This window comes from Gopherus evgoodei, unplaced genomic scaffold (assembly GCF_007399415.2).
Source record: "Gopherus evgoodei ecotype Sinaloan lineage unplaced genomic scaffold, rGopEvg1_v1.p scaffold_38_arrow_ctg1, whole genome shotgun sequence".
Taxonomy (NCBI): domain Eukaryota; kingdom Metazoa; phylum Chordata; order Testudines; family Testudinidae; genus Gopherus; species Gopherus evgoodei.
The window spans coordinates 1875983-1881982 of NW_022060059.1; positions in this window are offsets into that span (position 1 = coordinate 1875983).

A 6000-nucleotide genomic window follows, 5' to 3' on the forward strand; every position below is an offset into this window, starting at 1 on the left:
CTTCTAGGAATAACATGATGCAATTCATATCATGTATGACGCAATACCAGCTTCAGATTGCATCATTCATTGTTTTGCCTAAAAAGCAAGTACTGTCCAAACCCAGTCATAGATTTATTCATAGATCCAATCAAAGATGTATTTTAGTCATTTCTGGTTTAAATTGAGATTTCTTCCCTTTATAACTCACTTATCCTCCACCATTCCCAAGTCAAAGGTCGTAAATACTGACCCAATAGCATATCTTGAAAACTAGAGCCAATCAACAATTTTAAGCATCATTTTCGTTCTCAGTGACCCAGAATTAGTAAAGTTGGACTACATTTATTTCAGAAGCATTTTGGCTGTAGAGCAGTGTTACCGATGGAACCTCTGCCTATGGTGATTCAGAAACAAAAGATACAGCCAGGGTTTGCAGCGAGCTGTCGTCAAATGTAGAATCAAAAGAACATGACGAGGTAAAAACAACTTAGAGAATCTCGAAAGAAATATAAATATATATATGTAAGGGGTGGTTTAAAAAAGGCTATATGTTTGTGTTTAATAACAGGGAGCTGACATGGTGTCCGACAGCGCAACAACCGGGGATGATGATGATTCAGAATCAGACGAGCATATGATTGAGGTAGCATGAGCAAATTGTTTGCCTTTTTTATTTTTAAATGATTGCACCAAAGAATTTAAAACATTTTTTTCCTCTGCTTTTGCCAGACGTGCAGAGAATAAAGAGAGATGCCCTTTGAAAAGAATAACCATGATATGCACCTGCTGTTCTTGCATGAAGCAAGATTTTTTAAAAAAGACTGTAAAAAGTAAAGAGAGTGACCAGCAGAGCTGCAAAGGTGACGTTATGGCTGATATTATTATTATTTATTGTAGTAAAAACCATTTACCACTGCTTGAAAAAAAAACTTTTTGAAAACTGTACAGCCTGAGCAGTAGACGCTCCCAATCCACTTAATCACCCTTGTATCTTCTGGGGTTGCTCAGAAGTATTTCACCAGATTAGACATATTTCTTCTAAATTCATGTGGCCCAGATCCTAAATATAATTAGAGCCAAAGGCTACAAACTGAAAAAGCTTAACATGACCACTGAAATTGTAATTGAAGTTGTCAAAATGATCGGGGAGGTTACAGAGATGTCAGACCCGGTATCATTGCTGGTAGACCTATCAAATAAGGATGGACTTCATCTAAGTAAGGAGGGAAACAGAATTCTAGGATGGAGGCTTGCCGACCTCATCAAGAGAGCTTTAAACTAGGAAGTTCGGGGAGATGGTTGGGAGATGTCCAGGAGATCTCCACGCCGGAATATAACCTGGAGAGGGAAGTAAACAAAGTGAGAGGGGATACCCTTGTGGACCAAAGAATTGATCCGAGGAGGAATAGTGGAGTAGGAACCAGATTAACGGGTGATGCTGGTGGTAGAAGGTCTGTGCACGACGGGGGAAAGAAAGTCATTGATGCTAAACGCCAAAAATTAAAATGTCTGTACACTAATGCGAGGAGCCTAGGTAACAAGATGGAGGAACTGGAGCTACTGGTGCAGGAAGTGAAACCGGATATCATAGGGATAACAGAAACCTGGTGGAATAGTACTCATGACTGGAGTACAGGTATTGAAGGCTATGTGCTGTTTAGAAAAGATAGGAAGAAAGGCAAAGGTGGTGGAGTAGCCTTGTACATCAATGATGAGATTAACTGTAATGAAGTAAGAAGCGATGGAATGGATAAGACAGAGTCTGTCTGGGCAAAAATCACACTGGGTGAAAAAGCAACTAGAGCTTCCCCTGAGATAGTGCTTGGGGTGTGCTATAGACCGCCAGGATCTGATTTGGATATGGATAGAGACCTCTTTAATGTCTTTAATGAAGTAAACACAAAGGGGAAATGTGTGATTATGGGAGACTTCAACTTCCTGGATATAGACTGGAGGACGAGTGCTTGCAAGAATAATAGGGGTCAGATTTTTCTGGATGTGATAGCGGATGGATTTCTTCATCAAGTAGTTGAAGTACCTACGAGAGGGGATGCCATTTTAGATTTGGTTTTGGTGAGCAGTGAGGACCTCGTAGAAGAAATGGTGGTAGGGGATAACCTTGGTTCGAGTGATCATGAGCTGATTCAGTTCAAACTAGATGGGAGGATAAACAAATGTAGATCTCGGATTAGGGTTTTCGATTTCTCGAGGGCTAATTTTAAAGAGTTAAGGAAATTAGTTAAGGAAGTGGATTGGACGGAGGAACTTGCAGATTTAAATGCGGAGGAGGCCTGGAATTACTTTAAGTCGCAGCTGCGGAAATTGTCGGAAGCCTGCATCCCAAGAAAGGGGAAAAAAACCATGGGCAGGAGTTGCAGGCCAAACTGGATGAGCAAGCAACTCAGAGAGGGGATTAGGAGAAAGCAGAAAGCTTACAGGGAGTGGAAGAAAGGCGGGATTAGCAAGGGAAGCTACCTTGGTGAGGTCAGAACATGAAGGGATAAAGTGAGGAAGGCTAAAAGCCGCATTGAACTGGACCTTGCAAAGGGAATCCAAACCAATAGTAAAAGGTTCTACAGCCACATAAATAAGAAGAAAACAAAGAAAAAAGAAGTGGGGCCGCTATACACTAAGAATGGAATGGAGGTTAAGGATAACTTAGGCATGGCCCAATATCTAAATAAATACTTTGCCTCAGTTTTTAATAAGACGAGTGAGGAGTTTAGGGATGATGGAGGGATGATAAACGGGAATGTGGATATGGAGGTGGATATTACCGCATCTGAGGTAGAGGCCAAACTTGAACAGCTTGATGGGACAAAATCGGAGGGCCCGGACAATCTCCGTCCGAGGATATTAAAGGAACTGGCACGTGAAATTGCGAGCCCATTAGCGAGAATTTTTAAGCAATCGATAAACTCGGGGGTTGTGCCGTACGACTGGAGGATTGCTAACGTAGACCCTATTTTTAAGAAAGGGAAGAAAAGTGATCCGGGTAATTATAGGCCTGTTAGCTTGACGTCTGTAGTGTGTAAGGTCTTGGAAAAAATTTTAAGGGAGAAAGTAGTCAAGGACATAGAGGTCAATGGTAATTGGGACGAACTGCAACATGGATTTACTAAAGGTAGATCGTGCCAAACCAATCTGATCTCCTTCTTTGAGAAGGTGACAGATTACTTAGATAAAGGAAATGCGGTAGATCTAATTTACCTCGATTTCAGTAAGGCGTTTGACACGGTTCCGCATGGGGAACTGTTAGTTAAATTGGAAAAGATGGGGATGAATATGAAAGTTGTAAGGTGGATAAGGAACTGGTTAAAGGGGAGACTCCAGCGGGTCATCTTGAAGGGTGAACTGTCAGGCTGGAAGGAGGTTACTAGTGGAGTCCCTCAAGGATCGGTTTTGGGACCGATCTTATTTAACTTTTTTATTACCGACCTTGGCACAAAGAGCAGGAATGTGCTAATAAAGTTTGCGGATGACACGAAGTTGGGGGGTATTGCTAACACGGAGAAGGACAGGGATACTATTCAGGAAGATCTGGACCACCTTGTGAACTGGAGTAAGAGTAATAGGATGAAATAAAATAGTGAAAAGTGCAAGGTCATGCACTTAGGGATTAATAATAAGAATTTTAGATATACGTTGGGGACGCATCAGTTGGAAGCGACGGAGGAGGAGAAGGACCTTGGGGTATTGGTCGATAGCAGGATGACTATGAGCCACCAATGTGATATGGCTGTTAAAAAGCAAATGCGATTTTAGGATGCATTAGGCGAGGTATTTCCAGCAAGGATAAGGAGGTGTTAGTACCGTTATATAAGGCGCTGGTGAGACCCCATCTGGAATATTGTGTGCAGTTCTGGTGTCCCATGTTCAAGAAGGATGAATTCAAACTGGAACAGGTCCAGAGACGGGCTACTAGGATGATCCGAGGAATGGAAAACCTGCCTTATGAAAGGAAACTCAAAGAGCTTGGCTTGTTTAGCCTGGCCAAAAGAAGGCTGCGGGGGGATATGCTTGCTCTATATAAATATATCGGGGGGTTAACGTTAGGGAGGGAGAGGAATTATTTAAGTTTAGTACTAATGTAGGCACGAGGACGAATGGGTACAAACTGGATATTAGGAAGTTTAGACTTGAAATTAGACGAAGGTTTCTAACCATTAGGGGAATGAAGTTTTGGAACAGCCTTCTGAGGGAAGTAGTGGGGGCAAAAGACTTATCTGGCTTCAAGACTAAACTTGATAAGTATATGGAGGGGATGTTATGGTAGGATAGTTTAATTTGGGCAATTGATCTTGGATTATCACCAGATAAGTCTGCTCAGTGGTTTGCGGGAAGATGTTGGATGGGATGGGATGGGAACTGAGTTACTGCAGAGAATTCCTTCTTGGGTGCTGGGGGGTGAGTCTTGCCCACATGCTCAGGGTTTAGCTGATCGCCATATTTGGGGTCGGGAAGGAATTTTCCTCCAGGGCGGATTGGCAGGGGCCCTGGAGGTTTTTCGCCTTCCTCTGCAGCGTGGGGCATGGGTCGCTTGCTGGTGGATTCTCTGCAGTTTGAGGTCTTCAAACCAGTTTTGAGGATTTCAATAACTCAGTCCTGGGTTAGGGGTTGTTATAAAAGTGGATGGGTAGGGTTCTGTGCCTGCCTTGTGCAGGAGGTCAGACTAGATGATCATATTGGTCCCTTCTGACCTATGAGTCTATGAGTCTTATTTCAGGCCGCTAAAAGGCACCATAAAACTTTGAGCAGCAAGCAGGTTGCAGCTTGGCTTGTGGATCAAGATGCTTACACTTTACATAAGGATTAAATTTAAAGAAATAAAATGGTTGTGTCTGATATAGATGCGCAGTGGCAGGCAGATTTGGTTGACATGACCTCCTATTCTAACCACAACAATGGTCGTACATATATTTTAATGGTGTCTAAATACACCTGGGCGATATCCCTAAAGAATAAGACAGGGGAAGAGGTGGCAAAGGCATTTAAAGCTATTTTTAGACAAGGCCATGTGCCTCAAAAATTACAAACAAATCGAGGAAAAGAGTTTTTAAACAAAGCTTTAAAGACTTTGTTTAAGCAACATGGAGTACCAATAACGAAGTCAAGGCTGGGTTTGTGGAGAGGTTTAACGGAACTTTAAAATCAAAGATGTGGAGGTATTTTATCACCCGTAGCACCTTTCGATACATCAATGTGCTGCAGGCCTTCATAGATGGTTACAACAGAAGTTATTACAGAACTCTCAGAGGATGCCTGATCGACGTGACACATGCGAACGTGCTGAGTGTATGGAAAACCGTCTACGAGGACAGTTTTAAAAAGGCGTCACAAGAGATTTTTAAGAAAGGGGATCACATAAGGGTTTCTAAAAGGAAGGAGACTTTTGAAAAGGTATATCAGCAAACCTTTACTGAGGACATATTTATTGTGTCTGGGATTTTATTACGAGGACAAAGGCCTGTGTACGCATTACAAGATTACGTAGAAGAGGAAGTCGCAGGCCCTTTTTCCCCAAAGAATTACAAAAAGTAAACCCTAACCAGGACTGCATTTACAGGGTACAAAAGATTCTAGTGAAAAAAGGCCGGGAAAGGAATGAGTATTTTTTTTGTGAAATGGAGAGGATGGCCTGAAGAATTTAACAGTTGGGTAAAAGCATCTCAAGTTCAAGACCTCTAATAAAGGGGGAAAAAATGACTGAATGGAGTTTTACATTACTTTACCTAGCAACTCTTCTGCGGGGGCTTTTCCTCAAAATACTAGTTACAATTTTACAATATAACTGTCCAAGCCTTTAAATTTTATAGGTTACTGGGATGTCGCTTTATCGGAAATACATTATTGTCACTCATGGAACACAATTTTTCAGAATACACTGTTTGTGTTAGCATTGAAAAAATAAATTTGATCCTATAACATAGACGCCAGCTATTATTCAAGCATTTATCATTTAATAGAGAATATCAACAAGAACATCGACAAAGATTCCAAAAAACTGAAGGTCAGTGT